Source organism: Eubalaena glacialis, chromosome 13, assembly GCF_028564815.1.
Source record: "Eubalaena glacialis isolate mEubGla1 chromosome 13, mEubGla1.1.hap2.+ XY, whole genome shotgun sequence".
NCBI lineage: Eukaryota > Metazoa > Chordata > Mammalia > Artiodactyla > Balaenidae > Eubalaena > Eubalaena glacialis.
This window is the reverse complement of record NC_083728.1, coordinates 27,226,443-27,239,561: the sequence shown is the minus strand read 5'-3', so window position 1 is coordinate 27,239,561 and position 13,119 is coordinate 27,226,443. Positions and strand designations below refer to the sequence as shown.

Genomic DNA, 13,119 nt, shown 5'->3' with positions numbered 1-13,119 from the left:
AGAAGGCACTAGCTTGGTTCTTGGCCCTTAGAGCCTCTCTCAGATCCCAGCATCTCATCCATACTGAACCTGGGCACTCAGCCAAGCGAGGACCATCAAGTGTGTCTCAGGTGCTTGGCCTCAGTCCAAACCCAGCATCTCGTTTCTTCCTGAAACGGGCTCTGGGATGCCACCTCCTTGCATTGTAATAAATCACTCACTTTGCAGTCTCTCTTTTTTTTTTTTTTCCACTGAGATATACTTAACATAACATTATATGAATTTCAGATGTGTAATGTAATGATTCTATATTTATATATATTACAAAATGATCACCACAATAAGTCCAGTTAACATCTGTCACCGTGTATAGTTACAAAATTTTTTTTCTTGTGATGAGTACTTTCAAGATCCACTCTCCTAGCCACTTTCCAATATGCAACACAGAATTAGTAACTATAGTCGCCATGCTCTACATTACATCACCATGACTTATTCATTTTATAATTAGAAATTTGTACCTTTTAACTCCCTTCACCCATTTCATCCACCTCCCCACCCCCTGCCTCAGGCAGCCACCAATCCTTTCTCTATATCCAGAGCTTGGTTCTTGTTTTGTTTTGCTGTTTGTTTGTTTGTTTTAGAGTCCACATATAAGTGAGGTTATATGGTATTTGTCTTTTTCTGTCTGACTCATTTCACTTACCTTTGCTGTCTTTTTACACGACCCCTTTCCAAGCCTCTTCCCCAATAGGTATTAAATTTCCAAGCCCAAACTCTCCTAAACAGTAGGACTCTTTACACTGCAACTATTGTTTTCCTGGAGGACACCATGGTCCTCACCCAATAAAAGAGGGAAAGAAATTCACCATTTTTGGAGCACCTACTAAGTGCCAAGCACTGTCCCACTCTATATCTCCATTAATCCTCACAATAAACCTGAGCAGTAGCATTAATAGCCCCATTTCGCAGATGAGGAAACTGAGTCCCAGAGAGATAATGTGACTTGCACTGGGTCACTCAGCTATCTGGTGAGGGGCGGAGCTGGGATGCAAACCCAAAATCATCCGGACCCCACAGTCATGCTTGTCATTTTTCATATCCCAGAGCTGTGCTGTCCAATACGGTAGCCACTAGCCACTCGTGGCCATGTAAACTTAAATGAATTCAAATTCAATAAATAAAATTCAATTCCTTGGTAGTACCAGCCACATCTCAAGTGCTCAATAGCCATACATGGCTGATGGCTACTGTATTGGACACCATCAAATATAGAATATTTCCATCACTGTGGAAAGATCTGTTGGATAGCGCTGCTCTAGAATGTCAGAGAAGAAAGGAAATTTGGTGATTTCACTCTTGCATGGGGAGCCAGCCATCTGCCGTTTGTCAACCCTGTAGGGAGTCCATCGGAAGTTATCTTCCCTGGGTGAGATCAAAATAAAATTATCCATGGGTTTCTGGGCTGCGTTTTGTCTTTCTCCTGGTTTGGGAGGAGACTGCAAGCTGGCTCCACTCTGTCCCACCCGTGATAGGTGCCAGCAGATTCCTTTCCTCACTCCCCTTCTGCCCCAAACCCCCAGGTACCCAGTGCTCTCCTCTGTCACGGGGTATTCGCGATGCTTCTGGCCATTAAAATGGATGCCTTCACAGGATAAGTCAGATGGGGACTGAGCAAAATTTCATGACACAGTGGGCTTCATTCCAGCTGGGTGGCCACTGGGTGACATGGTTGCTGCTGAGGAGAGGTGTCCTCACTGGGTGACAATGAGGAGGAGGAGGATGGATGGAGCTCCTTGGCAAAGGGATGTCTGGTTATAATGGGATTTTTTTTCTTGCCTAACAACAGAACCCCTTTTTCTTACGTTCAAGGAATTCTCACTTTGTAAATGAAGGCAGGGTCTTCTCCCACCATAGAAGCCAAAAAGCCAGATGTTTGCCTTTATAGCTTCCACTGCAGGCATGAGATGGACATGTGAGTCAGACTTGACCAATCAGAGCTTGGGTTACAAAGAAGCTGGGACTGCAGGGAATCCTCGTGGGGAGGGTGGGTGAGAATGATGCCGAGACAGTGCTCGTGGCCAGATGTCTGTGGTGAAAACTGGGCATCCGATGTCCTCACCAGACTAGCTCAGTAGTACGTGGTCTCACGTGACCTGGTCTTGTCATTCCTGGCCACTTCTAGAAATTTCCTGATGATTTTTGAACTTCTCATTTAATAAATTGTTTCTGCTATCATCAGCCAGAGTTGGCTACTGTTGCTTATAATGAACCGACACAATGGCGCTCACTGGAATTAGATCAGATCGTTTCTAGGCTGGAGTTTGCTCTGGGGGAAGGGGTCTCTCCTGTGGTTCATATGATCTCTCCATATCAGGACCCCTTGTCCCAGCCCCACTGGCCTCTTTCCCCGCTGTTTCATTCTCACCATATCTCTTCTCACTCAAATTAGCAAATCTCCAGAATTGGCGGTTGGAAGCCCTGCTCTGACTTGTCGAGACTTCCTCCATGTCCTGAGTCCCCTCTCCAGGATTTTGGAACTCAGAAAGTCCTTTCCCTATCTTTCTCCTGAAACAACTCCTCCTTGAGAAATAAATGCTTCAATGTCTAAGTTGGGTGGAAAATGGAAACATACTGGTAATATATCAAAGTGTTACCCTCCCATACTAGGGTGACCAACCATCCTGGTTTGCCCAACTAAGGTTTTCTTGGGAGATGGGACTTCTGACTGATTCGAACACAGGGAAAGTTCTGTGCAAACAAGGATGAATTGATCGCCCTACACTTCTACTAAATCTACACTACTACTACTAATCTACACATTTTTATACAGCTTACCAAGGACAGAATCAAGACTAGACTCTCATCAACAGTGCCTTATAAAAGTTTTTTTTCTTCCTGATAAGTGAAAAAAATTTCAACGTTATTTCAATTTTCGTTTCCTTTAATATGAGTGAGTAGAGCATCTTTTCATATGTTTAAAAGCCATGTTTTCTATATCCTTTATCTGAACTAGCTGTTTATACCCCTTTATGTACCTGTTTTTTAAAATTTAAAGTAATAAAGACATCTAGTTAAACATGGTGTATTGATTGGCCTGGAATACATGACATGTATTTATTTTTTTCTCCTTGAATCCTGCTTATATGACAGTAAGAAATAAAAAATGTATCAGCCCATAATGTGGATAGAACAGGAGGGAGACATTAGCAGTGCAGAGATTTCAGCAAACTTTTGGCAGACAGAGACAGAAGGGGAAGTAGTAACTGACTTAACAGGAGGAGGAAGTTTTGACCAATGTCTGCAGAGAGGAATACTGATGACTGAAAGGTGAGCCCAGAATCCTTCCATAGAAGAAATGGATGCGAAGGTTGAGGAAATGTCCCAGAGAGTAGAACAAAAAAGCTGAAAAGAGGGAAAATAAGAGAAAAACAATGAGAAAATTAGAAGCTCAGTCCATTAAATACAACTTCTAAGAGAAGTTCAAGACAGAAAGATTTGTTGATCATTTAGAAAAAAAATAATAATAGCTACAAAGAAAACTAAGGAAAATGGGAAAAAAATCGAGGTAACTATCAATCTCAAAAAATACCAAAAGGTGTGGAAGAAATAAAACATAAACACACATTATTTGGTTCAGTAGAAACAAAATTTGTAGTTACTACAGGGTAAACATGATTCATTGACTTAACTATATTGAATAATGCTGGGTAGGGAAGTAGGTTGGGTTAACAGGTGAAGGGAAGTAAATGAGGACCCAAGGGATGATTCAAAGTCAGGTATCTTAGTTGGGGCCAGCTAACTGCTGTAACAAAAAGCCTCCTCGTCTCAATAGCAGAGTCCAATAAAAGTTTATTTTCTTGTCCAGTTTGGACAGCTGTCCTCTAAGAGGTGTCTCATTGATCCAGATTCCTTCCATCTTGCAACTCAGCCATCTCCTAGGGCCTTGGAGTCCTTCACTTTAAGGCAAAGTCCTTTAAAGTCCTTCACATTAAAGCAGAGACAGTATGAACAATTATATGAGAAGTTTTTATGGGCTAGGCCTGAGAATGGCACATATTCAGAACTTGGTCTGAACCACAGGTTAAGGCTGGGAAATGTAGTCTAGTTGTGTGTTCAGGAGCCAGAAAAAAAATGTGGGGTAGTAAGTAGCAATATCTACCACACTAGGCAAAAGTAGGGGCTGGGAGGTGGGGAAGAGCATCCCAGGTATTCATTCATTCATTCAACATATATTTATTGAGCACCTACTATGGACCAAGAGTGGCAGATGTAACCATGAATAAAGGGATCCTGCTCTCAGGAGCTTCTGCATAGTGGGTAACAGCAGGTCAAGTTCTTGGGGGGAGTGGGTATGGAACCTGGCCTTCCAGGCTAATGGGGGTGGAACAGAGTTTTATTGATTTTGTAGAAAGTAGTAAGGGCTTTGGGTTTGACTTTAAAAGCAGTGGGAGTCCATTAAATGGTGTTAAGCAGAATGTGACACGATCTGTTTTATGTTTTAAGATGATCATTTTGGCCACCTTGTGGAAAATAGATTGACAGGTCAGGGCTGGACAAAAGAGTAGAAGCAGAGCCCAGAGATGACAGGCAGACTAGAGATGAGGGGAACTCCGCCTGGCCTGATGTGGTGGCCCTGGAGATGAAGAAAGGTGGATAGGAGAAATATTTGAGGAGTACTCTAAGGGACATGGTGACTGATTGGATGTGGGGGCCGGGGGCGGGGAGTGAAAGAGAGGGAAGGGGCAGGAATGATTCCTAAATTTTTGGTTGAGTGACCTAGTGGGCCCTAAATGGGAGCTATCTCAATACCAATTTGAGATGTGAAAGCGCTTTAGGAAAGGTCAAATAGCGCAACTAAGCCAGTGCGTTCCATTTTACAGATGGGGAAACTGAGGCACGAGATACTAGCAGGTGGTTGTCAGGCCATGTCGCGCTCGCCTCATACCCCCTTAGATGGGTGAAAGAACCGAAGGCTGTTGGATACCTACTAAGCGCCAATACCTGGCCCGCCCCCTCCCCGCCTGGCTCGCCCGGCTCTCCATGTCCGCCGCTCGTGTCCCAATAAAGTTATTGAAATTGACACTGGTTGCTAAGGAAGTAGGTCGCCGAGCCGGGTTGCTAAGGAAGTGAGCGGCCTCGGTCTCTCCCCATCCGGGGCAGCGGGGAATGGCTGAGCCCACGGTTTGCAGCCGCCGCCGCCGCCGCTGCTGCCGCCGCCAGCTTTCGGCTCGGGCTGCAGGTGAGTCGGCGACGATGCGAACGACCGCCGGGCAGGGCCGATCCTTCCGTCGCCTGGGATCTTCCCGAAGGCCTGGGGCAGCACCACCGACTGGCTTTGCTGCTCCGGGAGCGGGAGCATCTTCTGCCCTGCCTCCTGGGCATCTTCAGGCAGTCCGGGCGACCTCGCCCCTCCTCCCCCGGGCGGGGGTGCGGCCCGACCCCCAGACCTGGCCGCGAGGGCTCGCAGTCTGGGACCCAGCTCGGGAGGGAGGCGGGGAAGCGAAACCTTGGGGTCCAAACCTCCGCGCTGCCCCTGGCTCGCTGTGTGACCTTGGACAAGTCCCTTCTCCTCTTGGCCTCAGTTGACCTGTTTGCCCAATGGGGTCCTAACACTTGCTGCTCAGAGTGGTTAAGATTATGAGACGTGTACGTTGAAAGTGCCCTAAATGGGGAGGAGAAGGACCGAGAGTCCAACTTTAAGTCTGAGTGTCTGAATTTGAGACTGTGCATCTCCACTTAGTAACTGTGTGGCCTTGGGCAAGTTAATCTCCTTGAGCCTTCTTTTCTTTATCTGTAAAATGCGTTAATGAACCACTGTGGGAATCCAGTAAGATGGGTATGTCAAGTAGCTTGGCACATAGTAAGTGCTCAACAAGCTATTATGAGGCATGAGGGGTGGTTTGGGTAAGGCTTCCTGGAGAGGTTGACTTTGAGACAGGTAGGATTTAGGTGTGTAGTTCACCAGCTCATATGGATATTCCTCCTCCTCTTGACATCCCCCCCACCCTCAGTTTTACTTCTCCATTCTGCTTAGAGAAAGGGAGGTGGTGTGGAGTTCTGCAAAGTAGTCCTGGCGGGGGAAACCCTGGAGTCAAGTCCTTGTAGTTGTTTGAGGTTATGGTTTTATTTTCTACTTAGGCCTTGTTGACCCTTCCAGAAGACAAAGGGTTATCTTTATGTCTTTTGAGAAGTGCTTGAAACAGTAATAGCTATTTACAAGTCTGGTTGGCCCTTGAACAACACAGGTTTGAACTGTGTGGATGTGGATTTTTTTCAATGAAGGTATGTACTTCACCTTTATATATAAGGGACTTGAGCATCCGTGGATTTTGGTATCCAAGGGGGCTCCTGGAATCCCCTACAAATACTGAGGGTCAACTGTATATGATTAAGAAGCACTTTTCAGGTATATTATCTCATTTAATCTTCACATAGACTTTGCCAGGTAGGTGGTGATGTCATCCCCATTTCGAAGATGAGGAAACTGAGGCTAAGAAAAGTGAATGACTTGCCTAAGAATTTTATACCTATTAAGTGATGGAGCTGGACACATTTCCAGGTAAATCCTGTATTTTCTTCCCTATATCCTGATATCTCTGATTTCTCAGCAGTAGCTGTTACAAAGCCACAAGGGTCTTCTTTTGTTCCTTCTGACTGCTTTGGCTAGAGGCTTTTCTTCCACTGGCAAGGAAACAAGATCTTACATAAAGCTTCATTTAAATAGATACCATCCAAAGTGTGGACCTCAGAACTAAGTTGGAATGTTTACAAGGGGCTTTTCTGTCCCCATGCCCCCTCCTCTTTAAAGTGAGAGGAGTAGGCTGGTAGGCCCTTTCGGTGCTACTGTACAATTCTGATTGCATGCTAGTGGTTTAAAAGCATGGAATCAGGCTGCCTGGGTTCAAATCTTGACTCTGCCACTTCAAGCTGCATGCCACTGAGTAATTTACTTTACCTCTTTGTGCTATAGTTTCATCATTTGTAAAAGGGAGATAATAACAGTATCCACTATATCTGGCTGTTATGAGGATTTATTTGCACCTAATATATGTAAAGTGCCTGGCATGTTTGGTAGACATTAACTATTGTTATTTGGGCTTAACATAGCACCTGTATTATACTTTATATTCTATTTATGGTTGGTGAATGAATAAATTAAAGCATGTGCTGACGATACCAGGTCTGTCAACCTCACAGGGTCATTGCATGCATGAAACAGTAGCTGTCATAGTATTATATAAATGTCAGTATTACAGGGTTGCTCCAGGAACCTGTAATCCCATGCCAGAAAGGGTTGCAAAGAAAAATGAAAGCTGATGATAGGATGCCAGGTTTGGTAGTCTGACCCCCAGTTCAGTAAATGTTTACTAAATCCCTTTATGCCAAGCACAGTGGAGCATGTGGAGATCAGCCCCAACTCCACATTCTTCAAGGACCTCAGAGCTTAATTTGCATATTACTAGCATTTGAAATGAATTTGATGTCTTTAAATGAATCCATATCTTGTGTTTGCCCCTCCTCAGAGTAAAGCTTCGGATTCACATCTCTTGTGTCCTTACGCTTCTGTTGGGTGCCTGGGCTCGAAGCCTTGGCTTGCTCTCTGAGCCCTTTCATCCACTGATTTATGGATCCCTGAGAAAGAGCCTTCTCTTGTGCTGGCTAATAATACAGTGCTCTCTTTATGGTGCCTAATGGTTTACAAAAATGCTTAAACGTGTCTTCACTCAGTCTATCGGTAACCCTGCAAGGAAGGGAAGGTGCAGACTGAGATTCCCATTTTACAGTCAAGGGACCTGAGGTAAGAGAAGCCAGGCTGCTAGTAGGTGGCCCATTTCACACTGGCCCCCAGGCGTTCTGACTCCAAGTTCAGTGCTCTTACCTCTATTGCCTCAGTTTCATTCATTCAGCATTTGCTGAACACCTGGTGTGTGTCAGGCCCAGTTCTAGCCTGGGGATGTGATGGTTGAGAGGTAGGTGAGGTCCTTGCTCTCGTGCAGCTTCCATTCCAGTGGCAGCAGCAGAAAAATAGACCAATAAATGAACAAGGTCACTTGGATGGAAATAAGTACTGTGCAAACAATAAAACAGTGATGTCATGGAGAGTGACTTCTCCATGGGGATGCTGCCAGTTGATTGGGTGGTCTGAGAAGGCCACTCTGAGGGGGTGACATTTTTGCTGAGACTTGCTGCCAGAAAGGGGCCAAACATTTGAGAATACGGCAGAAGGAACAGCAAAGGTAAAGGCTGTGAGGTGGGAATAAGCTTGGTAAGTTCTGGGAACTGAAAGAAGGCTCAGAGCAGCGGGAGCAGGTGGGCTGGGGTGGGGGGAGGGGAGAATGGTGAGATGGCCAAGGTGGGGCTGGGCTGGGAGTGAGGCCTCAGGTCATCTAGGGCCTGTGGGCTAGAGTGAGGAGGTGGGACTTTATTCCAAAAGCAATGGGAAGGCATTGAAGGCTTTAAGAAGGGGAGTGATGTGATCTGTTTTTTGTTTTTTAAAAAAATCACTTTGGCCCCTGTGGCCAGTGAATTTTAAGGGTGTAAGAATGGCAGCCAGGAGAGTAGTTAGGCGGCCGGGTGAGAGGTGATGGTGGCTTTCTAGGGTGGTGACAGTGGAGATGGTACAAGAGGATGGATTGGGGATGTGTCATGGAGGTGAAACCAGCAGGATGGTGGTTGAGGGGAAGAGCTGGAGGAATCAGAGACGACTCTTGGGTTTTTGGCCTGAGCAATTAGGTAGGTGTTGGTGGTGCCATCTGCCTCTAAAATGATGAGAGAACTTTTTGGTAAGGTGCCCTGTATGGAAGAATTAGCTCTGGTTCCCTGTGAACCCTTGGAGGAGAGGCACAAGGTGTAAACATCATACTTATAGCCTCTGGGGAGGAGATCCCTGCTTATACTGCAGGAAGATAGCCAGGTACATCTTTTTGAAGCCTCCACCTTGGACATCCGGAAGCCCTGCTTTTCTCGAAGTCTGGCTCTTTGCTAGCTTGTGGAGTGGCGGGTGTGGGCTTTGCCAGGGCAGTGCCCATCTGTCTCATGCTGTTGGCATTGCTGTCCTGACTTGAGATCTTGGCTGATGACGGCTGGGAGGAGGCTGGCCATCTCTGCGAGAGAGAATGGAATCACTCTTGAAGCTTAGTGCCTCAAATGGCCACACTCTCCTGCCAAAGTGGTTCTTTCTTGGCCATCGAATGACATTTCTAAAGTTTCAGAGCTTTTGATTTGGGAATCCCTGGAGAAGCTGTTGTGTTCTTGCTAGAATTCTAGCAAGGGAATTTGAGCCTTCTTTTAACGTATGCTAATAATTGCCCCTGTAAATTTAGGTTTCACAATGTTGTAAATTCAACATTGCGAGTAGTAAGACTGATAATCCTACCACCTCTGCTTGTGTAGCTTTGTTTGCAGTTTAGAATGCTTTTTCCTGTGCATTCTCGTGTACTAATGTTCAGTCAGTTGAGATCACATGGCATATGTATTATCCCCAGTTTACAGATGAAGCATTGAGCTACTGAGGGGTCATTCATTTTGGTCAGTAATATGAAGCACCCGATAGGTGCTGGGTTCGGTAGATCCTTGCCACTCAAAGTGTGTTCTTCATGACTGAGGCACCCATGTGCCCTGAGCTTGTTAGAAATGCAGAGTCTAAGTCTAGATATAATAAGCCAGCCTGCATTTTACCAAGACCTCCGGGTGTTTCCTGAGTACATTAAAGCTTGAGATGTACTCCTTTGGTAATAAGTAGCAAAACTAGGACTTGCCAAAGATAATGATAATAAAAGTACAGGCTTACCTTTTTTTTACTGTGCTTCACAAGTACTGCATTTTTTTTTTACAATTTGAAGGTTTATGGCAACCCTGCGTTGTCAGATGATGCATTTTTTAGCAATAAAGTATTTTTTAATTAGTGTACATTAATTAATGTACATTGTTTCTTTAGACATAGTACTCTTGCACACTCAGTAGACTACAGTATAGTGTAAACATTACTTATATATGCGCTGGGAAACCAAAAAATTTGTGTGACCTGCTTTATTGCAAGATTTGCTTTATCATGGTGGTCTGGAACCAAACCTGCAGTATCTCCGAGGTCTACCTGTAATAGGAATAGCTAAAGTTTATTGAGCCAAGTGCTGTTTTCAGCACTTTACACATGTTGTCTCATTTAGTCCTCACAGCAACCCTGTAACATGAGGACTGTTATGAATCCCATTTTCCAGAAGAGGAAAGTAGAGGCACAGAAAAGTCAAATAACTTACCCAGGTCTGCTGATTCCAAGTCCATTGCTCTTCCTACCACTCACTTGTTCATCTGTTTTTCAGGTGGGCAGTACATCCCTGACGTCTCGTCAAAAGCCTTTCTTTCTCTTCTGTATCTGGGTAACTAACTTTAAAGGCTGATGAAAAAAACTGACTTCATAGAATGTTTGAAGAAATCAGGGGAAAAACCCTTGAGGTATTTTAACATAACTATGGGTGTCAATTACTTCACTGATAGGGAACAAACAGATAATCTGATTTGTGAGATAGGCTACCTCTCATCCTTCTTAGCTCTAACTCAGGGCTGAAACATGAAGCAGGTAGGAACTGAGAGCTTGTGTTCTGAGTCATTCGGCCCTGAACTGTTTCTTGATTCTGGTAATTAACATCTGCACCGGTGAGGAGAGGGTGGCTAAAGCCCTATGCCACCTGCTGACTAATTGCAAAAGATTCAGTTTTTTTTTTTCTTTCCTTAATGTAATGTTTTTATTGAAGGATAAGATACAGGCAGAAAAATTAGACGATTGTAACTGTATAGTTTGTTGAATTTTCGTAAAATGAACTCACCCATGATACCACCACCCAGATCAAGATATAGAACATTACCAGCACTCCAGAAGCCTTCCTCACCTCCCTCCAGAAGGGTGACCACTACCCTACCTTCTGTCACCAAAGAATATTTTTACCCATTTTTTTATCTGTAAAAGATTCAATTTTGTCGAGCCTCAGTTTTCCTTGTCTGCCATGTGGGCTCATTATTTTCCCTTCAACATCCCTTATCTCTGCAGTCTTAGAAAGAGTTCTTGGTCAAGGCCTGTGCCACCACAGGAAATTCTGGTGTGAAAAGGCAGTGGGATCTGGGTGGAGACATGAATTTTAATAGCAATTCTGCCACTTGCTGTGTGACCGGAGGCAAGTAACTCAGCCTCTCTGGCCCTCAGTGTCTGTATAGGCAAAATAAGGACGTGGGATAATCTTCCAAGGCTCTTCCAGCGCTGCCTGAAAGACAGCTTTGAGTTGGGTAATATTTTCCTCTTCCTTGGTGACTTCATGCAGGGCTTTCTCCCAGACCTTCCAGGGTGGGGCTTTTAGAGCTGTTTCTTGGCAGTCAGAGATCATTACAATCAGCTCATCTTATCAGCATCACACATCTGCATTGCAGCTTGGGATGTTCTTGTTTAAGGCTTCAGTTAATCTTGGTGACACTTTGTGTCTCCTCACTTTGTCACACTGATAGCAGACACTGAGCTCTTCACACACAGGCAGATCTATCTTTAGTATGCTGATTTATTTAAATCATAGTTTGCATTAGAGAGCACCAGTGATAATTGTGGTGGGTGTGGTTTTATTTTTAAGTTTTTGGCAAGATATTTGCAGCAGTTGCATTTTGTCATATTTGAACATAGTGTATAAATGGAAGTGAGTCCAAGTGAAATAGAGATTGTAATAGACTACTGGGAGCTGAGACTGGCCATGCTGTTACCCACTCTGGGGTCCTTAACATCCCTTTCAGCAGTGGTTTCAGGAAGGGCTTGCTTTGGGGCTTTTGTGTGTGACATAAATTACACAGAAACTAAAGTTCATAGTACTGTCTCCAGCAGCTTAGGGGACTGCAGTAATCATTATATAACACATTTCAATAACCTAAGCAAAGAAATCTAGCTAGTAAATCGTAAAAGATTCCATCCAGGTAAGACAAAATGTCAGCTCAAGTTACTTAAGATAACAGCAAGAAGATAGTTCTTGGTGGAAATAGTTACTGGTTTTGCACTGTCTGCAATAGCAGGTCAGATTCTAGCCTAAGAAATATATGGTATTTTTCCCTCCTTACTTCTTCAATTGCCAGCATTTTTTAATAGAATTTTTTTTTAATTATAAAAATAATTTCTATTGAGGAAAACCGTGACAAGATTAAATAAGATTCACTCAGAAATAACTACTGTTAAAACATCTTACTGTCCAAAGGAAAATATATTCCTAAATGTATTTTATCTCATGAATGTGCAGTTCTTACCTGTTTCCCCAGTCATTGTCATTTAGGCTGGTTTCAATACTTAAATGCTATAAATAAGGCTACAGAGAACATCTTGAAGATTATCTTTGCATAAACTTTTGTCTACATTTCTGATGATTTCTTTAAACTAGATCCTTTCATTGTTAAAAAATTTTAATTATAAAGGCAGCCTCCTTAAATAATGTTTTTAACAAGGTAGTGTCTAAATAAAGTTGAAAAGGCAGACATTAGTGCAGTTTGGTGGAGAGGGATTGCCTGTGCAAAGGGTATCCTGACTTACTTTCAGCTTACTTGTCCACTTGCACAGCTATCTTTTTAGGTAGTTGCTCTCAAAGTGTATTTCCCATTTTGCATTTGGAAATGTTCACGTAACATTTCATAACCATTTTTCCATGTTTAGTAATTATGAGCTAGTAAACTTTCCCTAGCATTGGGCATTGACGTTGTTTCTGGCTTTTTATAATCACATATAGTGCTGTAGTGAATATCTTTGCTTCCCTCTCAGCCTAATAAGAGAACAATTCTAAATAAATTAGTTTGGGGAAAGTTCGAACTTTAAAAAGTTGAAAAGGATAACTGTACATTTTCCTTCTTAAAATTTGATTAGGACCCTAAAAATATCTTCAAAAAAAAAAAAAAAAGCTTTATTGAGGTATAATTCACAAGCCATAAGGTATCTTTTCATAGTTTTTTCGCCTTCTTTGCTGCTTCTTCTTAATCTGTTTTTCTTTTTGATACAGAATTCCCTATGAGTAGGACCCAGAACCTGAGCCTTTAACATTTAAACCCTTCATTCTCTGAACAGACTGTTGGCTGGTGACATTAACCCGGAATATTGTATGTACATGATCAGTTTTGTGCACTGAA

General features: G+C 43.5%; 1 protein-coding gene across 1 annotated transcript in view; it reads left to right on the top strand.

The window, feature by feature from the left end:
* The first annotated feature begins 5,134 nt into the window (after positions 1–5,134).
* Positions 5,135–13,119, top strand: part of KIF3B (kinesin family member 3B) — a 37,407-nt gene continuing 29,422 nt past the window's right edge. Inside the window, exon 1 of the mRNA XM_061210201.1 lies at positions 5,135–5,221. The gene's annotated coding sequence lies outside the window, so the exon portion shown is untranslated. The remainder of the gene's footprint in view (positions 5,222–13,119) is intronic.